The 16985-nt window shown below is 43.8% G+C and overlaps 3 non-coding genes across 3 annotated transcripts; all 3 read left to right on the top strand.

Annotated features, from left to right (window-relative positions):
* The first annotated feature begins 205 nt into the window (after positions 1 to 205).
* Positions 206 to 312, top strand: LOC138565361 (U6 spliceosomal RNA). The gene has a single exon (XR_011301249.1). It is a non-coding gene; the product is annotated as a U6 spliceosomal RNA (small nuclear RNA).
* A 5335-nt stretch (positions 313 to 5647) lies between these two features.
* Positions 5648 to 5754, top strand: LOC138565360 (U6 spliceosomal RNA). The gene has a single exon (XR_011301248.1). It is a non-coding gene; the product is annotated as a U6 spliceosomal RNA (small nuclear RNA).
* A 5334-nt stretch (positions 5755 to 11088) lies between these two features.
* Positions 11089 to 11195, top strand: LOC138565359 (U6 spliceosomal RNA). The gene has a single exon (XR_011301247.1). It is a non-coding gene; the product is annotated as a U6 spliceosomal RNA (small nuclear RNA).
* Positions 11196 to 16985: the final 5790 nt, after the last annotated feature.

Here is a 16985-nt window from a genome sequence, read left to right as displayed (position 1 = left end):
TATAATTGGCATTAAACTAAAACCCTTTAGGGCCAGATCAATAGAGCAGCAAAGAATGCTTATTCGTTGTTGTTTGCCTCTTCATTTCATACCACCCGATATCTAAATGGTGTTTGGACTTTCTGCCCTCTGAAATAAGGACATTTGGTATGGCAAACCTTTGACCAGAGGTCCTAATCAATGGTTTGATTGACTCTCCCTTTGCGCTTGCTTCTGCAACACATGTACTAATATTGGAATGATAATGGGAAATTTAAATCGGCCCCTGCTCTAAAGGATGACACGCACATTCGTAAAGCATTCACTATTTTTGGAACATGACTGGACAGAAACTTTCTTAATTTGCAAGTGTTGATTTTTTAATAGATCTTTCTTTATTGAAGATTGAAATTGTATGTTCATTCATATTACACGACAACACAATGCATTTTGCGCCAAATTCAACACTAATGCCTCAGGAGCCTTTTACTTGTGAGTCCTCTTGACTGAATGAACAGCCCCGTCCCCTTCAATTTCTTGACTTGTACTTTTACAAGTGGCACGCTTCTTTTGTTTTTTTTTATCCCATTCTACCAAACTCAGTATTATCACTTTCCCCCTTGTTGTGCACTCCAGCGTAAACTGCTTTAAGGTGCTATTTGCAAATATCGCTCTGAACTACAGCTTTACTTGCTTCTGGGCCTTAATCTTTAAATGGGGCTGAGCAGTGTACTCCGGGTTTGGCTGCTTTTAGTTGGTTGATTTCTTTTTTGATTTCTGTAACTTTCAAACAGTCCCATTGTGAAATACCATTGCCACAATGTGCTGCAGTGCATGAAAACTTAAAATTAATGGTAGGGAGAGGGAGAGGGGCTGGGGGGAAGAGAGAGTGCGGGAGGGTGGGAGGGAGCGAGGGAAGGAGACAGGGAGGAGAGAGAGAGAAAACAAAGAAAATATGGTATTTGGGGGCTATGTATTTGCATGGAAAAGATTTTAGCCTTTTAATCAAGTGGAAAGGGGCTCTGTGGTTGGTATCTCAGCCTGTTGATGCTTTGTTGAGTTGCTTGGAACATGCAAGGAAGGAGACCTGAAGCACTCCCGACCAGGTTGCATGTCTCCAAGTTACTGAAATCCAACAGACCTCCTCCCTGTGCCACAAACTTCTGGGCACTGAGCTCTGCAGTTGTTCCCCACAGGTCGCCAAGTGTCCCAGATTTACTTTCTCAGAGTTGCTAGTTACTGCTACCCCACCTCGACCACTATATTTTCCCCAGATACTTGCTACTGTGGAGTAAGCAGGGCTAAGAGAGAGGGAGAGGGGGTGTGCCTATGCAAATCATCTGCCAGTATGCTTCCTGGGAGGTCATTCCATCTCACCATCTGACACCTGGGCAGCGGCAGGTAATTTGGAGAACAGACATATTCGGACAGGCCACAGAGCAAAAGCTGGGCCGTTGATTGAGGATCCCTTTAGCCATGTCTCCCTAAGTTACTGAGGTCCAGAAAAATTCCACCCTCAGCTCTTATAGAGAGGTCCTTGGCCGATCGTGGCCGATCAGGGTCGGGGGTGGGGGGACTGCACACTGCCTCACCTTTTCACTGCTTTCTACAGCGGTAATGCTTTTGCAGAAGGGGCCTGTACAAGTGATTTTGTCTGCGCTGTGGGAAAGTGACATTTATCCACTGACATTAACCAAATTACTTGCGCTGTTCAACGCACATACATGCATAGAAATCATGTTATGTTTTTTGGGGAAGGTCTAGAGGGTCCTGCTGATGATTTATTAAGCTGTCTGCTACTCTTGCTTTTACATAGTCTTCCCTGCCCAGGCATGTTTAAGGCATACTGTATGTCCCTCCATTACAATGAAAACTCTGTTGAAAGCACAGAGGTACATAGGAATGGATCTGTTAAGAACTGAAACAAAAAGCCTGGAAAAATGTCGAAACGCGTAGGATTTGGGCTTACAATTAACTGACTCACATTCAGATGTGCTATCCCTTGCCCCCCTGACCCCCTTTCCTTTTGTGTAATCCTTTTGTTCTCAGTAGGGTTTTCCAAAGTGGCTTTCAAATAAAAGATCATAGACCTGCATTTTGTGGCACACATGCCTCATATCCCGTTGCTCTTGATAAACTCACATCATCTCCCACCAATACAAGCTGTAAAAGATTTTCAGGGCTTAGCCAAGCAAACTAGACGCGGGTCGAAGGTTGAGCAATCCTTTAATCAGCAGCAAAGTTAACATTGAAATAAGCCTCAGAATCTCTTAAAGGATGGTCCAACATCTGTTGCTGGCAGTGCGCAATGGGGCAGCCTGGGTGCTGACACCTTAAGCCATCTCCTATTCTTGCCTTGTCCTTGATCCAGCCATGGGCCCACATACACTCAGAGGTACAGAGTGTTTCTCATGTCTCTGGGTCTGCTGTGATGCTCTCACTCTTGCATCACCCAGCCATCGTGATGGGGAGAGGGGTGTCGATTTGCAAGCACCGTTGAGCATGAATCTTTTTATCTTTAAATATAATTGGCATTAAACCAAACCCTTTAGGACCAGATCAATAAAGCAGCAAAGAATGCTGATGTATTGCTGTTTGCCGCTTAATTCCATACCATCCGACATCTAAATGGTGTTTGGTCAAACGTTTGCCATATCAAATGTCCTTATGTTAAAGAGCAGAAAGTCCAGAGGTCCTAATCAATGGTTTGGTTGGCTCTCCCTTTGCGCTTGCCTTAAGGCGTCAGCCCGATTGCGCCCTGCAAGCAACCAGTGTTGGCCCATCCTTTAAGAGATTCTGAAGCTGATTTCAATGTTATTTTTGCTGCTGATTTAAGGATTGCTCAACCTTCGGCCCACGTCTAATTTCCTTGGCTATGCCCTTGACATCTTTTACAGCTTGTATTGGTGGGAGATGATGTGAGTTTATCAAGAGCAACGGGATATGAGGCATGTGGGCCATAAAAAACATGTCTAGGATCTTTTTTTATAAGAAAGTCTCTTTAAGTAGGGAACTTTGGACAACACTGCTGAGAGCAAAAGGATTACACAAAAGGTAAGCGGGTCAGTGGGTCAAGGGATAGCACATCTGACTGTGAGTCCGTTTATTGTAAGTCCAAATCCTACCTGTTTCAACATTTTTCCAGGCTTTTTGTTTCATTTCTTAACAGATCCATTCCTATGTACCTCAGCAAAACATGTACTAATATTGGAATGAAAATGGGAAAATAGAATTGGCCCCTGCTTCAAAGGATGACACGCACATTCGTAAAGCATTCACTATTTTTGGCACACGACAGGACAGAAACTTTCTTAATCTGCAAGTATTTATTTTTTAATACATCTTTTTTTAATGAAGATTGAAATTGTATTTTCATACATAATACACGACAACACAATACATTTTGGGCCAAATTCAACACTAATGCCTCGGGAGACTTTTACTTGTGAGTCCTATTGACTGAATGAACAGCCCCATCTCCTTCAATTTCTTGACTTGTACTTTTAGAAGTGGCACGCTGCTTTTGTTTTTTATCCCATTCTACCAAACTGAGTATTATCACTTTTCCTCTTGTTGTGCACTCCAGCGTCAACTGCTTTAAGGAGCTATTTGCAAACATCGCTCTGAACTACAGCTTTACTTGCTTCTAGGCCTTAATCTTTAATTGTGGCTTAGCAGTGTACTCCGGATTTGGCTGCTTTTAGTTGGTTAATTCTTTTTTTATTTCTGTAACTTTCAAACAGTCCCATTGTGAAATACCATTGTCACAATGTGCTGCAGTGCAGGAAAACTTAAAATGAATGGTAGGGAGGGGGGGGGTTATGGGGGAGGGAGGGAGGAGAGAGAGACAGAGAGAGAGAAAACAAAGAAAATATGGTTTTCGGTGGCTATGTGTTTGCATGGAAAAGATTTTAGGCTTTTAATCATGTGGAAAGGGGCTCTGTGGCTGGCATGGCAGCCTGTTGATGCTTTGTTGAGTTGCTTGGAACATGCAAGGAAGGAGACCTGAAGCACTCCCGACCAGGTTGCATGTCTCCAAGTTACTGAAATCCCACAGACCTTCTCCCCGTGCCACAAAGTTCTGGGAGATGAGCTCTGCAGTTGTTCCCCACAAGTCGCCAAGCTCCCCAGATTTACTTTCTCAGAGTTGCTAGTTACTGCTACCCTACCTCGACCACTATATTTTGCCCAGATACTTGCTACTGTGGAGTAAGCAGGGGTAAGAAAGAGAGCGAGGGGGTTTGCCTATGCAAATCATCTGCCAGGATCCTACCTGGGAGGTCATTCCATCTCACCAGCTGACACCTGGGCAGCGGCAGGTAATTTGGAGAACAGATATATACGGACAGGCCACAAAGCAAAGGCTGAGCTGTTGATTGAGGATCCCTTTTGCCATGTCTCCCCAAGTTACAGAGGTCCAGAAAATTCCACCCTCAGCTCTCATAGAGAGGTCCTTGGCCGATCGTGGCCGATCAGAGGAGGGAAGTGTCGGAGGTGACTGCACACTGCCTCACCTTCACTGCTTTCTACAGTGGTAATGCTTTTGCAGAAGGGGCCTGTACAAGTGATTTTGTTCTGCGCTGTGGGAAAGTGACATTTATCCACTGACATTAACCAAACTACTTGCGCTGTTCAACGCACATGCATGCAGAGAAATAATGTTATGTTTTTTGGGGAAGATCTAGAGGGTCCTGCTGATGATTCTTTTAAGCTGTCTGCTACTCTTGCTTTTACATAGAGTCTTCCCTGCCCAGGAATGTTTAAGGTATACTGTATGTCCCTCTCTTACAATGAAAACTCTGTTGAAAGCACAGAGGTACATAGGAATGGATCTGTTAAGAAATGAGACAAAAAGCCTGGAAAATGTAGAAACAGGTAGTATTTGGACTTAGCACATTTGACTGTGAGTTAGTTTATTGTATCAGTTGACCCACTGACCCCCTTACCTTTTGTGTAATACTTTTGCTCTCAGTGGGGTTGCCCAAAGTTCCCTTCTTAAAGCGGCTTTCTTATAAAAAAATCCTAGACCTGCTTTTTGTGGCACACATGCCTCATATCCCGTTGCAGTTGATAAAGTCACATCATCTCCCACCAGTACAAGCTGTAAAAGATTTCCAGGGCTTATCCAAGCAAACTAGACGTGGGTCGAAGGTTGAGCAATCCTTAAATCAGCAGCAAAGTTAAAATTGAAATCAGCCTCAGAATCCTTTATAGGATGGTCCAACATCTGTTGCTTACAGGGCTCAATCGGACAGCCTCTGGTGCTGACTCCTTAAGCCACCTCCTGTTTTTGCCTTGTCCTTGATACAGCCATGGGCCCACATACACTCAGAGGTACCGAGTTTTTCTCATGTCTATTGGGTCTATTGTGATGCTCTCAGGCTTGTATGACCCAGCCATTGTGATGGGGAGGGGGTTTTCATTTTGCAAGCACCCTGGACCATTAATCTTTATATCTTTAAATATAATTGGCATTAAACTAAAACCCTTTAGGGCCAGATCAATAGAGCAGCAAAGAATGCTTATTCGTTGTTGTTTGCCTCTTCATTTCATACCACCCGATATCTAAATGGTGTTTGGACTTTCTGCCCTCTGAAATAAGGACATTTGGTATGGCAAACCTTTGACCAGAGGTCCTAATCAATGGTTTGATTGACTCTCCCTTTGCGCTTGCTTCTGCAACACATGTACTAATATTGGAATGATAATGGGAAATTTAAATCGGCCCCTGCTCTAAAGGATGACACGCACATTCGTAAAGCATTCACTATTTTTGGAACATGACTGGACAGAAACTTTCTTAATTTGCAAGTGTTGATTTTTTAATAGATCTTTCTTTATTGAAGATTGAAATTGTATGTTCATTCATATTACACGACAACACAATGCATTTTGCGCCAAATTCAACACTAATGCCTCAGGAGCCTTTTACTTGTGAGTCCTCTTGACTGAATGAACAGCCCCGTCCCCTTCAATTTCTTGACTTGTACTTTTACAAGTGGCACGCTTCTTTTGTTTTTTTTTATCCCATTCTACCAAACTCAGTATTATCACTTTCCCCCTTGTTGTGCACTCCAGCGTAAACTGCTTTAAGGTGCTATTTGCAAATATCGCTCTGAACTACAGCTTTACTTGCTTCTGGGCCTTAATCTTTAAATGGGGCTGAGCAGTGTACTCCGGGTTTGGCTGCTTTTAGTTGGTTGATTTCTTTTTTGATTTCTGTAACTTTCAAACAGTCCCATTGTGAAATACCATTGCCACAATGTGCTGCAGTGCATGAAAACTTAAAATTAATGGTAGGGAGAGGGAGAGGGGCTGGGGGGAAGAGAGAGTGCGGGAGGGTGGGAGGGAGCGAGGGAAGGAGACAGGGAGGAGAGAGAGAGAAAACAAAGAAAATATGGTATTTGGGGGCTATGTATTTGCATGGAAAAGATTTTAGCCTTTTAATCAAGTGGAAAGGGGCTCTGTGGTTGGTATCTCAGCCTGTTGATGCTTTGTTGAGTTGCTTGGAACATGCAAGGAAGGAGACCTGAAGCACTCCCGACCAGGTTGCATGTCTCCAAGTTACTGAAATCCAACAGACCTCCTCCCTGTGCCACAAACTTCTGGGCACTGAGCTCTGCAGTTGTTCCCCACAGGTCGCCAAGTGTCCCAGATTTACTTTCTCAGAGTTGCTAGTTACTGCTACCCCACCTCGACCACTATATTTTCCCCAGATACTTGCTACTGTGGAGTAAGCAGGGCTAAGAGAGAGGGAGAGGGGGTGTGCCTATGCAAATCATCTGCCAGTATGCTTCCTGGGAGGTCATTCCATCTCACCATCTGACACCTGGGCAGCGGCAGGTAATTTGGAGAACAGACATATTCGGACAGGCCACAGAGCAAAAGCTGGGCCGTTGATTGAGGATCCCTTTAGCCATGTCTCCCTAAGTTACTGAGGTCCAGAAAAATTCCACCCTCAGCTCTTATAGAGAGGTCCTTGGCCGATCGTGGCCGATCAGGGTCGGGGGTGGGGGGACTGCACACTGCCTCACCTTTTCACTGCTTTCTACAGCGGTAATGCTTTTGCAGAAGGGGCCTGTACAAGTGATTTTGTCTGCGCTGTGGGAAAGTGACATTTATCCACTGACATTAACCAAATTACTTGCGCTGTTCAACGCACATACATGCATAGAAATCATGTTATGTTTTTTGGGGAAGGTCTAGAGGGTCCTGCTGATGATTTATTAAGCTGTCTGCTACTCTTGCTTTTACATAGTCTTCCCTGCCCAGGCATGTTTAAGGCATACTGTATGTCCCTCCATTACAATGAAAACTCTGTTGAAAGCACAGAGGTACATAGGAATGGATCTGTTAAGAACTGAAACAAAAAGCCTGGAAAAATGTCGAAACGCGTAGGATTTGGGCTTACAATTAACTGACTCACATTCAGATGTGCTATCCCTTGCCCCCCTGACCCCCTTTCCTTTTGTGTAATCCTTTTGTTCTCAGTAGGGTTTTCCAAAGTGGCTTTCAAATAAAAGATCATAGACCTGCATTTTGTGGCACACATGCCTCATATCCCGTTGCTCTTGATAAACTCACATCATCTCCCACCAATACAAGCTGTAAAAGATTTTCAGGGCTTAGCCAAGCAAACTAGACGCGGGTCGAAGGTTGAGCAATCCTTTAATCAGCAGCAAAGTTAACATTGAAATAAGCCTCAGAATCTCTTAAAGGATGGTCCAACATCTGTTGCTGGCAGTGCGCAATGGGGCAGCCTGGGTGCTGACACCTTAAGCCATCTCCTATTCTTGCCTTGTCCTTGATCCAGCCATGGGCCCACATACACTCAGAGGTACAGAGTGTTTCTCATGTCTCTGGGTCTGCTGTGATGCTCTCACTCTTGCATCACCCAGCCATCGTGATGGGGAGAGGGGTGTCGATTTGCAAGCACCGTTGAGCATGAATCTTTTTATCTTTAAATATAATTGGCATTAAACCAAACCCTTTAGGACCAGATCAATAAAGCAGCAAAGAATGCTGATGTATTGCTGTTTGCCGCTTAATTCCATACCATCCGACATCTAAATGGTGTTTGGTCAAACGTTTGCCATATCAAATGTCCTTATGTTAAAGAGCAGAAAGTCCAGAGGTCCTAATCAATGGTTTGGTTGGCTCTCCCTTTGCGCTTGCCTTAAGGCGTCAGCCCGATTGCGCCCTGCAAGCAACCAGTGTTGGCCCATCCTTTAAGAGATTCTGAAGCTGATTTCAATGTTATTTTTGCTGCTGATTTAAGGATTGCTCAACCTTCGGCCCACGTCTAATTTCCTTGGCTATGCCCTTGACATCTTTTACAGCTTGTATTGGTGGGAGATGATGTGAGTTTATCAAGAGCAACGGGATATGAGGCATGTGGGCCATAAAAAACATGTCTAGGATCTTTTTTTATAAGAAAGTCTCTTTAAGTAGGGAACTTTGGACAACACTGCTGAGAGCAAAAGGATTACACAAAAGGTAAGCGGGTCAGTGGGTCAAGGGATAGCACATCTGACTGTGAGTCCGTTTATTGTAAGTCCAAATCCTACCTGTTTCAACATTTTTCCAGGCTTTTTGTTTCATTTCTTAACAGATCCATTCCTATGTACCTCAGCAAAACATGTACTAATATTGGAATGAAAATGGGAAAATAGAATTGGCCCCTGCTTCAAAGGATGACACGCACATTCGTAAAGCATTCACTATTTTTGGCACACGACAGGACAGAAACTTTCTTAATCTGCAAGTATTTATTTTTTAATACATCTTTTTTTAATGAAGATTGAAATTGTATTTTCATACATAATACACGACAACACAATACATTTTGGGCCAAATTCAACACTAATGCCTCGGGAGACTTTTACTTGTGAGTCCTATTGACTGAATGAACAGCCCCATCTCCTTCAATTTCTTGACTTGTACTTTTAGAAGTGGCACGCTGCTTTTGTTTTTTATCCCATTCTACCAAACTGAGTATTATCACTTTTCCTCTTGTTGTGCACTCCAGCGTCAACTGCTTTAAGGAGCTATTTGCAAACATCGCTCTGAACTACAGCTTTACTTGCTTCTAGGCCTTAATCTTTAATTGTGGCTTAGCAGTGTACTCCGGATTTGGCTGCTTTTAGTTGGTTAATTCTTTTTTTATTTCTGTAACTTTCAAACAGTCCCATTGTGAAATACCATTGTCACAATGTGCTGCAGTGCAGGAAAACTTAAAATGAATGGTAGGGAGGGGGGGGTTATGGGGGAGGGAGGGAGGAGAGAGAGACAGAGAGAGAGAAAACAAAGAAAATATGGTTTTCGGTGGCTATGTGTTTGCATGGAAAAGATTTTAGGCTTTTAATCATGTGGAAAGGGGCTCTGTGGCTGGCATGGCAGCCTGTTGATGCTTTGTTGAGTTGCTTGGAACATGCAAGGAAGGAGACCTGAAGCACTCCCGACCAGGTTGCATGTCTCCAAGTTACTGAAATCCCACAGACCTTCTCCCCGTGCCACAAAGTTCTGGGAGATGAGCTCTGCAGTTGTTCCCCACAAGTCGCCAAGCTCCCCAGATTTACTTTCTCAGAGTTGCTAGTTACTGCTACCCTACCTCGACCACTATATTTTGCCCAGATACTTGCTACTGTGGAGTAAGCAGGGGTAAGAAAGAGAGCGAGGGGGTTTGCCTATGCAAATCATCTGCCAGGATCCTACCTGGGAGGTCATTCCATCTCACCAGCTGACACCTGGGCAGCGGCAGGTAATTTGGAGAACAGATATATACGGACAGGCCACAAAGCAAAGGCTGAGCTGTTGATTGAGGATCCCTTTTGCCATGTCTCCCCAAGTTACAGAGGTCCAGAAAATTCCACCCTCAGCTCTCATAGAGAGGTCCTTGGCCGATCGTGGCCGATCAGAGGAGGGAAGTGTCGGAGGTGACTGCACACTGCCTCACCTTCACTGCTTTCTACAGTGGTAATGCTTTTGCAGAAGGGGCCTGTACAAGTGATTTTGTTCTGCGCTGTGGGAAAGTGACATTTATCCACTGACATTAACCAAACTACTTGCGCTGTTCAACGCACATGCATGCAGAGAAATAATGTTATGTTTTTTGGGGAAGATCTAGAGGGTCCTGCTGATGATTCTTTTAAGCTGTCTGCTACTCTTGCTTTTACATAGAGTCTTCCCTGCCCAGGAATGTTTAAGGTATACTGTATGTCCCTCTCTTACAATGAAAACTCTGTTGAAAGCACAGAGGTACATAGGAATGGATCTGTTAAGAAATGAGACAAAAAGCCTGGAAAATGTAGAAACAGGTAGTATTTGGACTTAGCACATTTGACTGTGAGTTAGTTTATTGTATCAGTTGACCCACTGACCCCCTTACCTTTTGTGTAATACTTTTGCTCTCAGTGGGGTTGCCCAAAGTTCCCTTCTTAAAGCGGCTTTCTTATAAAAAAATCCTAGACCTGCTTTTTGTGGCACACATGCCTCATATCCCGTTGCAGTTGATAAAGTCACATCATCTCCCACCAGTACAAGCTGTAAAAGATTTCCAGGGCTTATCCAAGCAAACTAGACGTGGGTCGAAGGTTGAGCAATCCTTAAATCAGCAGCAAAGTTAAAATTGAAATCAGCCTCAGAATCCTTTATAGGATGGTCCAACATCTGTTGCTTACAGGGCTCAATCGGACAGCCTCTGGTGCTGACTCCTTAAGCCACCTCCTGTTTTTGCCTTGTCCTTGATACAGCCATGGGCCCACATACACTCAGAGGTACCGAGTTTTTCTCATGTCTATTGGGTCTATTGTGATGCTCTCAGGCTTGTATGACCCAGCCATTGTGATGGGGAGGGGGTTTTCATTTTGCAAGCACCCTGGACCATTAATCTTTATATCTTTAAATATAATTGGCATTAAACTAAAACCCTTTAGGGCCAGATCAATAGAGCAGCAAAGAATGCTTATTCGTTGTTGTTTGCCTCTTCATTTCATACCACCCGATATCTAAATGGTGTTTGGACTTTCTGCCCTCTGAAATAAGGACATTTGGTATGGCAAACCTTTGACCAGAGGTCCTAATCAATGGTTTGATTGACTCTCCCTTTGCGCTTGCTTCTGCAACACATGTACTAATATTGGAATGATAATGGGAAATTTAAATCGGCCCCTGCTCTAAAGGATGACACGCACATTCGTAAAGCATTCACTATTTTTGGAACATGACTGGACAGAAACTTTCTTAATTTGCAAGTGTTGATTTTTTAATAGATCTTTCTTTATTGAAGATTGAAATTGTATGTTCATTCATATTACACGACAACACAATGCATTTTGCGCCAAATTCAACACTAATGCCTCAGGAGCCTTTTACTTGTGAGTCCTCTTGACTGAATGAACAGCCCCGTCCCCTTCAATTTCTTGACTTGTACTTTTACAAGTGGCATGCTTCTTTTGTTTTTTTTTATCCCATTCTACCAAACTCAGTATTATCACTTTCCCCCTTGTTGTGCACTCCAGCGTAAACTGCTTTAAGGTGCTATTTGCAAATATCGCTCTGAACTACAGCTTTACTTGCTTCTGGGCCTTAATCTTTAAATGGGGCTGAGCAGTGTACTCCGGGTTTGGCTGCTTTTAGTTGGTTGATTTCTTTTTTGATTTCTGTAACTTTCAAACAGTCCCATTGTGAAATACCATTGCCACAATGTGCTGCAGTGCATGAAAACTTAAAATTAATGGTAGGGAGAGGGAGAGGGGCTGGGGGGAAGAGAGAGTGCGGGAGGGTGGGAGGGAGCGAGGGAAGGAGACAGGGAGGAGAGAGAGAGAAAACAAAGAAAATATGGTATTTGGGGGCTATGTATTTGCATGGAAAAGATTTTAGCCTTTTAATCAAGTGGAAAGGGGCTCTGTGGTTGGTATCTCAGCCTGTTGATGCTTTGTTGAGTTGCTTGGAACATGCAAGGAAGGAGACCTGAAGCACTCCCGACCAGGTTGCATGTCTCCAAGTTACTGAAATCCAACAGACCTCCTCCCTGTGCCACAAACTTCTGGGCACTGAGCTCTGCAGTTGTTCCCCACAGGTCGCCAAGTGTCCCAGATTTACTTTCTCAGAGTTGCTAGTTACTGCTACCCCACCTCGACCACTATATTTTCCCCAGATACTTGCTACTGTGGAGTAAGCAGGGCTAAGAGAGAGGGAGAGGGGGTGTGCCTATGCAAATCATCTGCCAGTATGCTTCCTGGGAGGTCATTCCATCTCACCATCTGACACCTGGGCAGCGGCAGGTAATTTGGAGAACAGACATATTCGGACAGGCCACAGAGCAAAAGCTGGGCCGTTGATTGAGGATCCCTTTAGCCATGTCTCCCTAAGTTACTGAGGTCCAGAAAAATTCCACCCTCAGCTCTTATAGAGAGGTCCTTGGCCGATCGTGGCCGATCAGGGTCGGGGGTGGGGGGACTGCACACTGCCTCACCTTTTCACTGCTTTCTACAGCGGTAATGCTTTTGCAGAAGGGGCCTGTACAAGTGATTTTGTCTGCGCTGTGGGAAAGTGACATTTATCCACTGACATTAACCAAATTACTTGTGCTGTTCAACGCACATACATGCATAGAAATCATGTTATGTTTTTTGGGGAAGGTCTAGAGGGTCCTGCTGATGATTTATTAAGCTGTCTGCTACTCTTGCTTTTACATAGTCTTCCCTGCCCAGGCATGTTTAAGGCATACTGTATGTCCCTCCATTACAATGAAAACTCTGTTGAAAGCACAGAGGTACATAGGAGTGGATCTGTTAAGAACTGAAACAAAAAGCCTGGAAAAATGTCGAAACGCGTAGGATTTGGACTTACAATTAAATGACTCACATTCAGATGTGCTATCCCTTGCCCCCCTGACCCCCTTTCCTTTTGTGTAATCCTTTTGTTCTCAGTAGGGTTTTCCAAAGTGGCTTTCAAATAAAAGATCATAGACCTGCATTTTGTGGCACACATGCCTCATATCCCGTTGCTCTTGATAAACTCACATCATCTCCCACCAATACAAGCTGTAAAAGATTTTCAGGGCTTAGCCAAGCAAACTAGACGCGGGTCGAAGGTTGAGCAATCCTTTAATCAGCAGCAAAGTTAACATTGAAATAAGCCTCAGAATCTCTTAAAGGATGGTCCAACATCTGTTGCTGGCAGTGCGCAATGGGGCAGCCTGGGTGCTGACACCTTAAGCCATCTCCTATTCTTGCCTTGTCCTTGATCCAGCCATGGGCCCACATGCACTCAGAGGTACAGAGTGTTTCTCATGTCTCTGGGTCTGCTGTGATGCTCTCACTCTTGCATCACCCAGCCATCGTGATGGGGAGAGGGGTGTCGATTTGCAAGCACCGTTGAGCATGAATCTTTTTATCTTTAAATATAATTGGCATTAAACCAAACCCTTTAGGACCAGATCAATAAAGCAGCAAAGAATGCTGATGTATTGCTGTTTGCCGCTTAATTCCATACCATCCGACATCTAAATGGTGTTTGGTCAAACGTTTGCCATATCAAATGTCCTTATGTTAAAGAGCAGAAAGTCCAGAGGTCCTAATCAATGGTTTGGTTGGCTCTCCCTTTGCGCTTGCCTTAAGGCGTCAGCCCGATTGCGCCCTGCAAGCAACCAGTGTTGGCCCATCCTTTAAGAGATTCTGAAGCTGATTTCAATGTTATTTTTGCTGCTGATTTAAGGATTGCTCAACCTTCGGCCCACGTCTAATTTCCTTGGCTATGCCCTTGACATCTTTTACAGCTTGTATTGGTGGGAGATGATGTGAGTTTATCAAGAGCAACGGGATATGAGGCATGTGGGCCATAAAAAACATGTCTAGGATCTTTTTTTATAAGAAAGTCTCTTTAAGTAGGGAACTTTGGACAACACTGCTGAGAGCAAAAGGATTACACAAAAGGTAAGCGGGTCAGTGGGTCAAGGGATAGCACATCTGACTGTGAGTCCGTTTATTGTAAGTCCAAATCCTACCTGTTTCAACATTTTTCCAGGCTTTTTGTTTCATTTCTTAACAGATCCATTCCTATGTACCTCAGCAAAACATGTACTAATATTGGAATGAAAATGGGAAAATAGAATTGGCCCCTGCTTCAAAGGATGACACGCACATTCGTAAAGCATTCACTATTTTTGGCACACGACAGGACAGAAACTTTCTTAATCTGCAAGTATTTATTTTTTAATACATCTTTTTTTAATGAAGATTGAAATTGTATTTTCATACATAATACACGACAACACAATACATTTTGGGCCAAATTCAACACTAATGCCTCGGGAGACTTTTACTTGTGAGTCCTATTGACTGAATGAACAGCCCCATCTCCTTCAATTTCTTGACTTGTACTTTTAGAAGTGGCACGCTGCTTTTGTTTTTTATCCCATTCTACCAAACTGAGTATTATCACTTTTCCTCTTGTTGTGCACTCCAGCGTCAACTGCTTTAAGGAGCTATTTGCAAACATCGCTCTGAACTACAGCTTTACTTGCTTCTAGGCCTTAATCTTTAATTGTGGCTTAGCAGTGTACTCCGGATTTGGCTGCTTTTAGTTGGTTAATTCTTTTTTTATTTCTGTAACTTTCAAACAGTCCGATTGTGAAATACCATTGTCACAATGTGCTGCAGTGCAGGAAAACTTAAAATGAATGGTAGGGAGAGGAAGAGGGAGGGGGGGGTTATGGGGGATGGGAAGGAGGGAGGGAGGGAGGGAGGAGAGAGAGACAGAGAGAGAGAAAACAAAGAAAATATGGTTTTCGGTGGCTATGTGTTTGCATGGAAAAGATTTTAGGCTTTTAATCATGTGGAAAGGGGCTCTGTGGCTGGCATGGCAGCCTGTTGATGCTTTGTTGAGTTGCTTGGAACATGCAAGGAAGGAGACCTGAAGCACTCCCGACCAGGTTGCATGTCTCCAAGTTACTGAAATCCCACAGACCTTCTCCCCGTGCCACAAAGTTCTGGGAGATGAGCTCTGCAGTTGTTCCCCACAAGTCGCCAAGCTCCCCAGATTTACTTTCTCAGAGTTGCTAGTTACTGCTACCCTACCTCGACCACTATATTTTGCCCAGATACTTGCTACTGTGGAGTAAGCAGGGGTAAGAAAGAGAGCGAGGGGGTTTGCCTATGCAAATCATCTGCCAGGATCCTACCTGGGAGGTCATTCCATCTCACCAGCTGACACCTGGGCAGCGGCAGGTAATTTGGAGAACAGATATATACGGACAGGCCACAAAGCAAAGGCTGAGCTGTTGATTGAGGATCCCTTTTGCCATGTCTCCCCAAGTTACAGAGGTCCAGAAAATTCCACCCTCAGCTCTCATAGAGAGGTCCTTGGCCGATCGTGGCCGATCAGAGGAGGGAAGTGTCGGAGGTGACTGCACACTGCCTCACCTTCACTGCTTTCTACAGTGGTAATGCTTTTGCAGAAGGGGCCTGTACAAGTGATTTTGTTCTGCGCTGTGGGAAAGTGACATTTATCCACTGACATTAACCAAACTACTTGCGCTGTTCAACGCACATGCATGCAGAGAAATAATGTTATGTTTTTTGGGGAAGATCTAGAGGGTCCTGCTGATGATTCTTTTAAGCTGTCTGCTACTCTTGCTTTTACATAGAGTCTTCCCTGCCCAGGAATGTTTAAGGTATACTGTATGTCCCTCCCTTACAATGAAAACTCTGTTGAAAGCACAGAGGTACATAGGAATGGATCTGTTAAGAAATGAGACAAAAAGCCTGGAAAATGTAGAAACAGGTAGTATTTGGACTTAGCACATTTGACTGTGAGTTAGTTTATTGTATCAGTTGACCCACTGACCCCCTTACCTTTTGTGTAATACTTTTGCTCTCAGTGGGGTTGCCCAAAGTTCCCTTCTTAAAGCGGCTTTCTTATAAAAAAATCCTAGACCTGCTTTTTGTGGCACACATGCCTCATATCCCGTTGCAGTTGATAAAGTCACATCATCTCCCACCAGTACAAGCTGTAAAAGATTTCCAGGGCTTATCCAAGCAAACTAGACGTGGGTCGAAGGTTGAGCAATCCTTAAATCAGCAGCAAAGTTAAAATTGAAATCAGCCTCAGAATCCTTTATAGGATGGTCCAACATCTGTTGCTTACAGGGCTCAATCGGACAGCCTCTGGTGCTGACTCCTTAAGCCACCTCCTGTTTTTGCCTTGTCCTTGATACAGCCATGGGCCCACATACACTCAGAGGTACCGAGTTTTTCTCATGTCTATTGGGTCTATTGTGATGCTCTCAGGCTTGTATGACCCAGCCATTGTGATGGGGAGGGGGTTTTCATTTTGCAAGCACCCTGGACCATTAATCTTTATATCTTTAAATATAATTGGCATTAAACTAAAACCCTTTAGGGCCAGATCAATACAGCAGCAAAGAATGCTTATTCGTTGTTGTTTGCCTCTTCATTTCATACCACCCGATATCTAAATGGTGTTTGGACTTTCTGCCCTCTGAAATAAGGACATTTGGTATGGCAAACCTTTGACCAGAGGTCCTAATCAATGGTTTGATTGACTCTCCCTTTGCGCTTGCTTCTGCAACACATGTACTAATATTGGAATGATAATGGGAAATTTAAATCGGCGCCCCTGCTCTAAAGGATGACACGCACATTCGTAAAGCATTCACTATTTTTGGAACATGACTGGACAGAAACTTTCTTAATTTGCAAGTGTTGATTTTTTAATAGATCTTTCTTTATTGAAGATTGAAATTGTATGTTCATTCATATTACACGACAACACAATGCATTTTGCGCCAAATTCAACACTAATGCCTCAGGAGCCTTTTACTTGTGAGTCCTCTTGACTGAATGAACAGCCCCGTCCCCTTCAATTTCTTGACTTGTACTTTTACAAGTGGCACGCTTCTTTTGTTTTTTTTTATCCCATTCTACCAAACTCAGTATTATCACTTTCCCCCTTGTTGTGCACTCCAGCGTAAACTGCTTTAA

The sequence above is a fragment of the Ambystoma mexicanum genome, chromosome 1q, assembly GCF_040938575.1.
Source record: "Ambystoma mexicanum isolate Mex_15411 chromosome 1q, UKY_AmexF1_1, whole genome shotgun sequence".
Taxonomy (NCBI): Eukaryota; Metazoa; Chordata; class Amphibia; order Caudata; family Ambystomatidae; genus Ambystoma; species Ambystoma mexicanum.
This window is presented reverse-complemented; position numbering and strand designations above follow the sequence as displayed.